General features: G+C 40.4%; 1 pseudogene; it reads right to left on the bottom strand.

The window, feature by feature from the left end:
- Positions 1 to 10,075: 10,075 nt before the first annotated feature.
- LOC135975122 (olfactory receptor 5V1-like) lies at positions 10,076 to 11,017 on the bottom strand (annotated as a pseudogene).
- Between the last annotated feature and the right edge of the window lie 2,826 nt (positions 11,018 to 13,843).

Raw genomic sequence — 13,843 nt, 5'->3', positions numbered from 1 at the left:
GGAAACTGGCAAAGTTAAAAGAATACATAGAGCTATAACAATGTTTGGAAAACTGTCTGAGTTTATTTTCACAAACCAACTTCAATACTTATTCAGGAGTGGAATGTTTCTTAAGTCATCTCGAAAAGCCTGAAGCTCACTACACAAATCTGTAACATCAATGTCTTTTGAATTTTCATGAGTCAATGCCGACTCCAGTTTTATACAAAATTTTCTTATCTGTTTTGCTGTTTTCTTTTGCAAGTGGGGATATCATATAGAAAGCCAAATACTTACTCTAGCTGCTGCATCTGTTGAAATCTTTTATCAACCGAGTGAATAGCAGTATCAAGAACTGCGAAGCAGAAATTCACTTTCAACCTTTGTTTTGGGTTCTGAATGGGTGTGTCTCGTCCTTCATACGAAAACTGCTGTTTCTTCTGCTGAATGCAAACTGGCTCTGGTTCAAATTCTGTCAGAAAGTCTCTTTCTTCAGCAAGCTCGAGAGAATCTACCAATGTTCTTTCAAACCCTTCATCACTTCCAAATTCCTCCAGAATATTTTTAGTTTGCTGCAGTTTTTGAATAGCAAAATGTATGTTCAAGTCATTCCCCTGAAGCTGCTTACTAGTGAGGTTAATCTCAAAAAGGATATTATACCATTAAATGAGTGAAGTCACAGATTTGAACTTGGAAAGGCCATGTGCAAGAGCTTCTGCATCTGAATGTGCCATATTGCCAGATGATCCAGTAAAGGTAGTATCATCAGAAATGTCAATTATGACATCATAAATGTTTCCAAGTTCCTAGCGAAGAGGCTTCAAAGCCTCAATGTGACTCTCCCATCTTGTCTGTCTAAGTGGTTTTATAGTTAGAGAAGTCACATGGCGAGTCAGAATCTCCCAATGGCATGTTGAGCCTGAGACAAACACATAAACACCTTGCACCATGTCAAAGAAACTGCGTGCTTCCAAACAGCATCTAGCAGCAGCAGCAGAGGAACCGCAAGCAATGAAAAAGCCCCTAGAATTGATTTCCATCATTCTCCTTTGCACACCATTGTCTTTACCCTTCATACTACTCCCATTATCATAGCCTTGGCCATGTAAGTTTTCAACAGATAATGACATTGTTTTAAGCTCTTGTAGAATAGTTTCAATGCTCCAGTCGTCTCCTTCCATGGTATGAAACCCCAAAAATGTGCCTTTATGAGCACTTCAACATTATCTTTATCTGCAGACTTTTCCATATCCACAAAATGAATGATCGTCAGTTGTTCAACATGACTCATATCTGGTGTACAGTTGTGTATTATTGAAAAGTATTTTGCAGAATGGGCAGCTTCTACAAATTTCTTTTTAATGGCATTTGATAGGATTTGAATCAGTTCATTCTGCATATTTTTTCCTAAGTAATGAACCTGTGTTTCATGATCAGTTGATAACATTTACATAGATGCTCCGTCATGACTGGATCAAACAAAGCTAGGTATTCAACAAATATTAAAAAGTTTCCATTACCTGGAGTGTATAATTTTTCATTTCTACCAGAGCCACAGAATGCCAAATTTTGCCCACCGAGAACTCTCACTGAAGCAATCAGAGGCTCTAATATTTGTTGCCAATATTCTTTTTTTCCTTGATCACACATACATTTTCTTCATTGATAGTTTTTCTTTTTTTCAATCGTAATTCAAGTTCTTTCCAATTTTGAAAACATTCCAATTGTTCTGTACTTTTCATGTGAAGAGAGAATTGAAGATATGTTTTTCCAGTCCTTCGAACCATTTTCAGTCAGTGATGTACTAATTGCTTGATTTCTAAACAACTTGTAGCAAAAGCAAAACACAGAGTCCTTCGACACTGAATATTGTAACCAGTTTTGATGAATTTCTTCCCCATTAATGTTTCCTCTTATAATGCTGAGTAGAGAATTTTCTTTTATTTCCATCTTTAGGGAAGGGAAATTCATGAACTTGTTTGGGTCCATTTTCCATGAGAATTTGCTGCACCCTGTCATCACATCTGGGCCATGAAGCTGGGTCCCCATACTGTAACTTGTTTGTAACTTCCTCATCTTTTCTTCTTTCTATTTCATTTACTTCAATTTCTGCATGTCTCTGAAGGTGAATAAATTTTCTCCACTTCCATACCAGTCTGATGCTGTGAGCTGTCTTCATCTAGAAGTAAGTTTCATCATCTTGAGTTTCCAAACTGCTTTTTTGTGGATGTGAGCTACCCTCATCTCTAAGTAATATACCTTCATCCTGATGTTCCAAATATGCTTCCATGCGGATGTGAGCTAACCTCCTCTCCAAGTAAAATTCCTTCATCTGGATGCTGTGAACTGCATCCATCTTTATTTGGATTAAAGAGAAGATATTTCAGGAAGGATCCCTGCTGTTTTGCTTGGCCCTTTTCATTCTCAGCTTTTCATTTACAATACTCAGCTCCTGAGAATTTTATTTTTCCTCTTTCTGCCATGGGGCATTTGAATATTGTTATGTACTGTGCTCCCAACTGCAAGCATTATAGTGTTAAGGATGGCTGACACACCACATGGTTGGCGATTTAAACCACATTGCAGCCATCCCAACATGTCTTTTCACTGCTTAAAGGTTCAATAATTAGTAACATACACTCATTTACCTATTAAAACAGTTAGTTTCAGCATTTACATGGAAACAAAATGACCTTTTCCAATGTTATAACCCGACATCGGTTGCTTGGAAAGTAATCCCCTTCCTCACGGTTACCCACTTGGAGTGTGATGTCATCACTTTCATAGTCTATTAAGCATTAACACTGTTACTTTTCTTTTATGGATCTTATTTATTACATGTGAACCAATTATAATAAAGAAAAATTATAATTTTCATAAAATTTCATAAAAATTCATAATTATACAGCCTGATAATAATGCTAAGGTTTAATAACTCTTAAAGATACTCACATTTTGGATTTATAATGCTGAAAGAATTTATTCTTTATTCTTTAGCACCAAAAACACAATTTTCTACAGTATTCACTTGTGACATGTGTTAAAATGACCATTTGACATGTATCAACTCACGATATCTCTGCTCTACATGAATTTCTGGTTATGCGACCTTGAAGTATATTTGAGTTAGGTGTCACTAGCATTGCAGTTCTTGTCACTGGCAGATGTGTTTCATTGTGGCTGAGTTATTGCTTATCAAAATTGTGGAGTGGGTCATCTTGACCCTATGTCACAAATTGTAAAAAAAAAATCACTAAAATATTATTTATTTTTGCAGTAAATAAAATATTTGACATATTAATACATTCTCAGAAATGTAGAGAAATGAATTATAATTCATATTCCCTCTGTACACGCATGGGAATTGAAATGATATCTTCATTATTTTATTTGTATTTTTTTTTTCATTTTTTCTTTTGTTTTTAATTTGAGTTTTTTCCTCGAATTTGGTGCCCCATTTAACTTGGCACCCTTGGTGACCTCTAATTTGCCTGTATGGATGGGCCACCCCTGGATGTTCATATCTAAGGCAGATTCACCAACAGCCTTGGAGCAAATTTACAGCTCTTCAGCAAATGCATCATAGAGGCCAAGGGCTACATTTGAAATTCATACTAGTGTAACACCCATCTCCCTCAGACTGTTTTAAAAATCCCAGCATAAACCTGAAAAGGCCTTGTGTGGTTCCTAGGCCTTGAGTGTGTTTCACCCTGAAGGATCTTGGAGATTGAACTAGCTTGGGACACACAGAGGCAGGCTCCCCTAGGCAGGGTTGAGGAAGGTTGGTGGGACAGTGTGCCGGAACACTCAGCACTTCCTCATTAGCCAGAGCTTCTTGAAGGATCAGTGGAGGAATTCTCTCCCCATGCACAGAACTGCACTACTGCCTTCTCTAATCCTGATTTTCTTCACTGTCCTTTGAGACTTCGAATATTGGCCATAGACAAATTAGGACCCTGAAGGGAATGGTTTCAGCCTTTACAGCCAACCATTTTCTGACTGTGATTCTCTCCAGGAGTTCTGGTATAATAATAATAATAATTAATAGTTGGTTCATGGCCAGGATTTATTGGTGACTCATGGAATTTTACACAGTAGCTTTCCCCCTTTTATGCATAAAGATCTTGTATGCTGGAGGGTTGTATGTTAAAAAAAAAAAATCTCCGTGATGTAATGCTAAGGGATAAGAAAATCTTTCTGATTTGTCAATATATTTACTCTTCTTCTGGCAGCCTCTGGCTTGCACTGATGTTCACCCCCTAAAGAGATCATATGTTTAGAGCAGGTAACTGAACATCAGGGTCAATTTCTTTCTCTGGAATAGGAATGACGAATAGGTCTAGTGGTTAGATTGGGAGGCAGGAGTGGGGTCAAGACTTTTGGAATCAATTCCTGACTCAGAGAGAGAAGTGGGGTCTAGCGATTAGTTCAAGGGATAAAAGGGAATCAGGACTCCTGGATTATTCTCCCAGATCTGTAAGGAGAGTTGATTCTGGGTTTTTGGCATTAACTATGGAAGAGGAGTGTGATCCACAGCTTAGCCTCACCCTGACATAACAGAGTGATGTAGATGTTGCCATAGTTAACTGTTTCCTTGCTGATTAGAGTCAGTCAGGAGGCTGTGATGGTCCCCAGGCTTTGCAGGTCCCAGTTCGCCTCATTCCATGGCTGGCAGGCTTACCAGTCTCCTAGGCTCCCTAGCAGCCCGACTGGATGGCTCCCTGATTCCCAGGTGCAATGCACTCAGGAATCCCATATCTCCGTGCTCCTAAGAAGCCCCAAGTCCCAGGGGTCCCCATTCCCTGGCTGGCAGTCTGTCTGGGCCATCAGGCTCCCTGGAATGCCCAGCTTCATGGACTCATCTTAGAATCATAGAATACCAGGGTTGGAAGGGACCTCAGGATGTCATCTAGTCCAACCCCCTGCTCAAAGCAGGACCAATCCCCAACTAAATCATCCCAGCCAAGCCTGACCTTAAAAACCTCTAAGGAAGGAGATTCCGCCACCTCTCTAGGTAACCCATTCCAGTGCTTCACCACCCTCCTTGTGACAAAGTTTTTTTCCTAATATCCAACCTAAACTTCCCCACTGCAACTTGAGACCCTTACTCCTAGTTCTGTCATCTGCTACCACTGAGAACAGTCTAGATCCATCCTCTTTGGAACCCCCTTTCAGGTAGTTGAAAGCAGCTATCAAATCCCCCCTCATTCTTCTCTTCTGCAGACTAAACAATCCCAGTTCCCTCAGCCTCTCCTCATAAGTCATGTGCTCAAGCCCCCTAATCATTTTTGTTGCCCTCTGCTGGACTCTTTCCAATTTTTCCACATCCTTCTTGTAGTGTGGGGCCCAAAACTGGACACAGTACTCCAGATGAGGCCTCAGCAATGTCGAATAAAGGGGAACGATCACGTCCCTTGACCTGCTGGCAATGCCCCTACTTGTATGGCCCAAAATGTCTTTAGCTTTCTTGGTAACAAGGGCACACTGTTGACTCATATCCAGCTTCTCGTCCACTTTAACCCCCAGGTCCTTTTCTGCAAAACTGCTGCCTAGCCATCAGGGCCGTCCCTAGCTATTCTGCTGGGGGGATGGAGCAGGGGGGCTGGCCCCAGGCCTCTGGGGGGAGGGCCGCAGAGCTCTGTGGGGGAGGAGCGAGCCCCAGGCCTCTGCTGGGGGGGCAGGGCTGGCTTGGGGGGCAGGGTGGAACCACCCCCCACCACTCACGAGATGCACGGCTGGGGCCGGGTTGCTGCACTCCTGCCACCAGTGAGTTCAGAGCCCCAGCCCTGCTGCAGAGCTCAGGAGAGTGGGAGTGGGGCTGGGTCGGGGGGGAGAGGCGGGGCTGGGACAGGGAAGGGGTGGGGCCCTGGGGAAGAGCCAGAGCAGGGGCTGGAGCAGCACGCAGTTGTGCAGGGCACCAGGAAATTTGGTGCCCCAAATTTCCTGGAGCCCTATGCAGCTGCATGCTTTGCGTATGGGTAAGGATGGCCCTGCTAGCTATTCGGTCCCTAGTCTGTTGTGGTGCATGGGATTCTTCCATCCTAAGTGCAGGACTCTGCACTTGTCCTTGTTGAACCTCATCAAATTTCTTTGGCCCAATCCTCTAATTTGTCTAGGACTCACTCTGCCTGTTTGATCAGCCATCCAGCCTCCCAATGTCCCTGGGGCCCTGTCCACCTGTGGGCTGATGGGAAGTCAGGGCTCCCAAACATCTCACTCCCAGGGCTGCCTGGCTCCCAGAGCTCCTCATTCTCCAGCTTGTGGACTTCCACAGCTCCCACTGTCCCTGAGAGCCCCTTCTCTCAGCACTACCCACTGCATGGCTCACAGACTTCCCATGCCCCTGAGCTCCACAGCCTGCCCAGCACCCCAGCTGTTCTCCGCACAGGGCATTTTTGAAAATATGGTCTTCTACCAATGGCTGCAATTTAAAAGATTAAAGAACCATTTTAATATCTGCTATTTACTCCTCATGTACTCATTATTACTAGTTATTATTATCACTCCCAATTTACAGATCGAGAACTGAACACAGAGTATAAGGACGTGATTTTTCAAAGGACCCTAAGGGAGTTAGGTGCAAAAGTGGATTGGGGCATCCAACTCTTTTAAAATCCTGTGAAAAACTTGGTCTATGAAACTTGTCCAAGGTCAAACAGGAAATCTGTGGTAGAAAAGGAAATATCTCTGACACTCTCTCCTCCCTCCCCGTGTAATCTCTCTCTCTCTCTCTCCAATTAGCTACTTATTCTTATTATATTATTAGCACCTTATAAATCTTTCTATCGTGTATTTGAGTGACAAGTTTTTGGAAAATGTCCTTTTTCAAAATCAACTAAATCTATATGGCTATCGATATGTCAGAGGAAGTAGGATCTTTTTCTGACTGAATTTTGAACACTTCAGAACAGATTCTGAAAGGTATTCAGTCACTTAGTGAGATTTTCAAAAGCATCTAGGGCACCTAATACACACTGAAATCAATGACTGTTAGGTGCTTTTGAAAGTCCAGTAGACACCTAAAATACTTTAAAAACCTTGCCCTCTGTGTGATTCTTTATCCTTTGCTTCCCTCTGGTGCTCATTTGATTTCATATAAAATTAGATCAACCTTTAAAGGTTTGAATTCTCTGCTTTCTCTTTACTGTTTTAGTGCACTTCTTTTGTGAATAGAGCTAGTTGAAAATGTAGAGATGGAATAGTTTTTTCCCCCTGAAAAGTGCTAATTCAACAAAATCAAACTTTTTTTTTTTGTGGGAACATCAATTTTGTTCAAATTTTCTACAGGGAAGTAGGATCAAAATGTTTCACTTTCACTTTTTTACTTGGACTATTCATTGAAAAGAAACAATTTTCTAAGGTTGAAACAAAACAGTTTGTAACAGTTCATTGTGTAAAAAAAAAATCAAGATTTTGCCTTTTCAGGATTAAATGAAATTTCAAAATCTTGGCATTTCCTGTGGGATTGAAATTCAATTTTTCAGACCGGGAATTTTTAGTAGGGAGATGCTGTCCTTTGAATGGTGGTAGAGTTTTCTCTTGTACAGATGGAAACAACCCAGCATATTAGAGAGAAATGTCACCTAGTTGAAGTCTGCTGAGTTCAGTTGGTAGAGGCAGGTAGTTCTTTGCAAGAAGATAGCCCTGTTTTCACAGAATTGGGTCCCTTACCCAAAGTTGATTTGAGTAAATCAGAGGCTGTTGCAAATCTGTTCAGTTGTGGCAATCAGTTGTGATTCCGAAGATGAGTGTGTAATAAAGCAAAACATTCAATAAATTCTTGGAATATTTAGCAGACACATTTTTGGTTCAGAAGGTGGAGGAAGTAACCAGGGAGACAGTCATTTTAGACTTAATTCTGACTAATAGGGATGAATTGGGTGTGAAGCAAACACTGAAGGGAATTTAGGTGACTGATCATGATTCTAAGGAAAGGAAGGAGTGAGAGAAGCAAAACAAGGACCATAGACTTCAAAAAAGCAAATTTTAGCAAACTCAGAAAACTGATAGGTAAAGTCCTTAGTGAAAAATATCTAATGGAAAAAGAAGTTCAGGAGAGCTTATAGTTTCTCAAAGAGACAATATTAAAGGTGCAGCAACAAACTATCCCAATGCAAAGGAAAGATTGAAAGAGTAGTGAGATGCCAGATGGTTCCACCAGGAGCTTTAAAAAATCAAAAAGGAATTGTCCAAAAAGTTTCAGAGTAGCAGCCGTGTTAGTCTGTATCCGCAAAAAGAACAGGAGTACTTGTGGCACCTTAGGCCTTGGCTACACTTACCCGCTAGTTCGGCGGCTGGCAATCGAACTTCTGGGTTCGACTTATCGCGTCTAGTCTGGACGCGATAAGTTGAACCCGGAAGTGCTCGCCGTCGACTGCGGTACTCCAGCTCGGCGAGAGGAGTACCACGGAGTCGACGGGGAAGCCTGCCTGCCGCGTGTGGACCAAGGTAAGTTCGAACTAAGGTACTTCGACTTCAGCTACGTTATTCACGTAGCTGAAGTTGCGTACCTTAGTTCGAATTAGGGGGGTAGTGTAGACCAAGCCTTAGAGACTAACAAATTTATTAGAGCATAAGCTTTCGTGGGCTACTGCCCACTTCTTCAGATGCACAAAAAGTGGAAACATGGACAAGTTGCTAAGGATGAGTACAAAAGAATAGCATAAGCAGGTAGGGACAAAATCAGAAATGTTATAGCACAAAATGTGTTACACTTTAGCAAGGAATATAAATGTCATAACAAAGAGGTTCTATAACTACATTATGAGCAAGAGAAAGATGAAGGAAAGGATAGGTCCTCTATTTTAGTGGGGAAGGAGAGCTTATAATGGATGACCTCAAGAAGGCAAAGATATTTAATGCCTATTTTGCTTCAGCATTCACTAAAAATATAAACTGTGACCAGATACTTAACACAATTAATATTAACAACAAGGGGAAGGAACACAAGACAAAATGAGGAAAGAGCAGGTTAAAGAGTATTAGAATCAGTTAGATGTATTCAGGTTGGCAGGACCTGATGAAATTCACCCTAAGATACCTAAATATTGCTGAAGCAATTTCAGAAACATCAGTGATTATCTTTGAGAAGCTCGTGGAGTACACATGAGAACCCAGAGGACTGGAGAAGGACTAACAGAGTACCTATCTTTAAAACTGGGAACAAAGAGGGTCTGGGGAATTATAGACCAGTCATCCTAACTTTGATACTTGGAAAGATACTGAAATAAATTATTAAACACTCAATTTGTAAGCATGTAGAGGATAACAGAGTTATAAGGACATTTGGCATAATGCATTTTTTTATTTTCTTCTATAATTTTGATGGATAATATTGATGTTTATTTATTTATATTTGCAGCCATTTAAATTTTCAAAGTTACACAAAGTTATGACTAATTAAACAGAGCAAAATTTATTAGGATGAAAAATTCAGACAGAAAAAACCTTATTTATAACTAGGAGTTGTTTTAAAAAAGGTTTACTAGGTGGCCCCAAAGCCACCATTCCACATTTTTGAGAAAAGAAAATGTTGGTTAAGAGCCCATCCTGGTGAAGGGGGGAAGTTAAAGTAGCAGTTAAAATAAAAACAAAAGTCTAACGAATGGAAAAAAGGTGAAGTAGATAGTAATGAATACATATTAGAAGTTATGAAGTGTAAAACATTGATAATGGAAGCTAAAGACATCAGGGAAAAATCCATCAATGGCAGGGCTAAGGAAAATAAGAAGGACATTTTCAAGACGATCTGGAAAAAAGAAATCATAACAATGGTACAGGCCTGTTACTAAATGGAGAGGCTAAAACTACTGATGATGTAAAAAAAGAAAAATATTCAATAGATATCAATGTTGTCTATTTGAAAAAAGATCCACTATTGACCATTATGTACTGAAAAAAACATTGAATGAAATGTTTTGACCAACCCTACTGAGTTTTCTTCCCAGTGTTCAGGAACTTATTGTGTTGGGTACTGTACAATCATACAGACACTGTTCTAAACAACTGGAAACCTAAGAAAGGAGCAGCAGATGCCGTCAAATAGGTTGAGGAGGTAAACAAGGAAGATGGTGGTGATGGTATTTTGAGCCAAACATTAAATAAGACAAACTGTATTTTTTTCCATTATTTTCCTCAGGGCTGTTTTCACATCTTTGTTTTTCAGGCTGTAGATGATGGGGTTTAACATGGGGGTCAAGATGCTGTACTGGATAGAGAACAGCTCATCTAAAACAAGTGAAGTGACTGAGCTGGGTTTCATGTACTGGAAAATAGCCGTCATGTACAATAAACCCACCACGATAAGGTGGGAGCTGCAGGTGGAGAAGGCTTTACGTTGGCCCTCCACAGAGCGTATCCTCAGGATGGTGGAGATGATGAACATGTAGGAGACCAGGGTGAGGAGGAAGGAGCTGAAACCAAATATCACAGCAGAAGAAAGAAGAGCTATTTTGTTGGTGAAGGTCCCAGTACAAGATAGCTGTAATAGTGGAGGGAGCTCACAGCTGAAATGCCTGATTTCATTGGGCCCACAAAAGTGTAACTTTAACACAAGGACAGTGTTGACCAGTGAATACAAGAGCCCCATTGTCCATGAACAGCCCACCAACTGGCTGCAGACTCGTTTGTTCATGGTCACTGCATAATGCAATGGGTGACATATGGCAGCGTATCGGTCATAAGCCATTGCTGAGAGTATGAAAATTTCAGTAACAGCTAAGAGCAGAATGAAGAACATCTGGGCAAGACAACCATTGATATAAATGGTTTTGTGCTTTGTTAGGAAATTCACCAACATCTTAGGGACAACCACTGAGGAATAGCAGATATCGACAAAGGACAAATGAGACAGGAAGAAGTACATGGGAGTGTGGAGGTGAGGATCTACCCTTATTACTAGCATAATCGCCATGTTCCCCACTAGGGTGATTAGGTAAATAACTAAAAATACCAAGAAGAGGAAAATTTGGAGGTGTGGGTCATGAGAAAATCCCATGAGAATAAACTCAGTCACATTGGTTTGGATTTCCATTCACATATAGTGACCTGTAAAAAAGAGAAAAAATAAATGAAATAGTATAATGTGATATAATATAATATAATATAATAACAATATTTGAAAATTCCATGAGAGAAAGAAAATTCAAGTGAGATTTTCAAAGGCACCAAGTGGCTTTAGATGTCCAAATTCTAATTCCACACTCCAAGTGAATTGAAAATAGGGTTTGTACTATTACATTAGGGTTTACATTAGTATTTTCTTTAATTACAAAGGCATCAACACCTTCTCCGAGGTATTTTTCATACAGTGACCCATAAAACCAAGATCCTCTTGTGGACACCTCCTGCACAACCCATTTTCTAAACCAGATCTTATATCATCCATTCCATAACTAACTGTGTTGAAACTGATAAAATTAAGGAAATATTAGAAGACAATTTGCAAATAACCTTCTGATTAGGGTGGTTGTATTTGGTCAGATAACTTCATAAGAATAGCATAACAAATGTCTGTCTGTTGTCTGTCAATGATTTCCATAGATAGGTGTGATTCACCCATGCATTGCTCCATCTTTATGCCAGCATAAGTACAATGACTTCAGTAGTATTATCTCAGTAAAAAAATGGATCACATCAGTGGTGAATTATGACTTATTTGTGACAGGTTTGCAAATCAAAGATGTTTTTCACTAGTTTCCAGCTCCGATGTTAAATATGGGATGTGGAAATCAGGATGTGTTCTCTCCATCTAGTATAATGTTACAGGCCAAGATTTGCCAAAGTGGATGGTGCATTTGATTTTCTCATTTTTTGGGTGGTTGACTTGGGAACCCTTAAAGGGGGTTTATTTTCTGAAATTGCTGAGCACTCACTGTATAAAAACAGACCTCATTAAGGTGTCTTCAGCCTGAGGCACCCAAATCTGCCCATCAGCTCTATAGGTTCAGCGGGCCAAATTCTGACACCTATTTGACCCCATTGTTTGCACTGCTGCCTTCAGTCAAATCTATACAAAACCACTGATTTTTATGAAGATCTTAAAACAATTTACTAGGCAAGTTGGTTGATGATGCACAAGAAAGAACAGAATCTGCCTCAAACTCTCTTCGTTTTATTGGCTCTCAAACCCATTTTTTGGCTGTAACCTCAACAGATGTTACTCTGGATTCTACTGAAGGAGGGGATTGAAACAATAGTGTCATTCTTACAACGCACCTCAAAATAGAACAACACTTCAAAGCCCAGATCATGGTGCTGGAGCTGCATGCATGGACCCCATGCTGAACCCCAGTGAAGTAAGTGGGGTTCTGCACAGGTTCCATTCCCAGACCTGATTCAGGATGTGGGCTAAAATCTTTTCTTCTGTGACCAATGCCCCTCAACACTCTATTTCTGTTTAACTGATTGCTCACGAAAGACTCAACACACACACAAACATTATGAACAAAAGCAAAAATGTCTTCTTCCTGTTACGCCCATTGTTTTCCCCATGATTCCCAACTGATTATTCTGTCTTTCAACTTGAAAGAATGGACAGTAAGCTGTTCAGAACAGTGTTATTGCCTTTTGAATAGTCTTTAAGTCACTACGGATGACATTGCACAAATAGAACATTAATACCTAGTTCTTAAAAGAACATAAGAACAGCCATATTGGATCAGACCAAAGGTCCATTTAGCCCAGTATCCTGTCTTGCTATTTTACAACAGAAAAGCTTCAAAAACAGACTCCAACGAGAAACTGCTGAACTCGAATTGATATGCAAATTAGACACAATCAATTTAGGTTTCAATAAAGACTGGGAATGGCTGAGCCATTATAAACATTGTAAGTACTCTCACACTTCTTATCAACCTGTCTGTACTGGACTATCTTGATTATCACTTCAAAAGTTTTTTTTTCTCTTACTTAATTGGCCTCTCAGAGTTAGTAAGACAACTCCCACCTGTTCATGCTGTCTGTATGTGTGTGTATATATATCTCCTCAGTATATGTTCCATTCTATGCATCCGAAGAAGTGGGATGTAGCCCATGAAAGCTTATGCTCAAATAAATTTGTTAGTCTCTAAGGTGCCACAAGTATTCCTGTTCTTTTTGCGGATACTGACTAACACAGCTGCTACTCTGAAACCTGTCTTCTGACAGTGGCTAATGCCTTGTGTCCAAGAAATAATGAACAAAACTGATAACACTGCTTTACAGACACGATCCAGATGAGTGGAGACTGTTCACTGATTCATCGAAGACGAGTCTTAAAGCTGTTTTACTGCATCATGGCAATTTGCCATCAATTCCAGTTGGTCATGCAGTCCATATTAAGGAAACCTATGACAACATGAAACAACTTTTGAGGTGCATAAACTATGACCAACATCAGTGGCAGCTTTGTGGCGATTTGAAGGTTGTTGCTCTCTTGCTCGGTCTGCAGACTGGATACACAAAGTACTGCTGTTTTCTCTGTGAATGGGATAGTCGTGCAAGAAATTCCCACTACATCAAGAAAGGTTGGCCACTCCGACAGTCATTGGAGCCTGGGAGGAAAAGTGTTCAGCATCCACCACTTGTTGAATCCAGGAAGATTTTGTAACCACCCTTACACATCAAGCTGGGTCTGATGAAGAACTTTGTCAAGGCCATTGACAAAACACAAGCAGCTTTCAAGTACCTCCATGGAAAATTTCCAAGGTTAAGTGAAGCTAAGATAAGGGAAGGTGTCTTTGTTGGTCCTCAGATTCGTGAACTTCTTCAAGATGATGCATTTGACCATGCATTGCATGGCAAGGAAAAGACGGCATGGAAAGCCTTCCAGTTAGTGGCAATAAATTTTCTCGGAAACAACAAGGCAGACAACTACAGGTTGTTG

The sequence above is a fragment of the Chrysemys picta genome, chromosome 13, assembly GCF_011386835.1.
Source record: "Chrysemys picta bellii isolate R12L10 chromosome 13, ASM1138683v2, whole genome shotgun sequence".
Taxonomy (NCBI): domain Eukaryota; kingdom Metazoa; phylum Chordata; order Testudines; family Emydidae; genus Chrysemys; species Chrysemys picta.
This window is presented reverse-complemented; position numbering and strand designations above follow the sequence as displayed.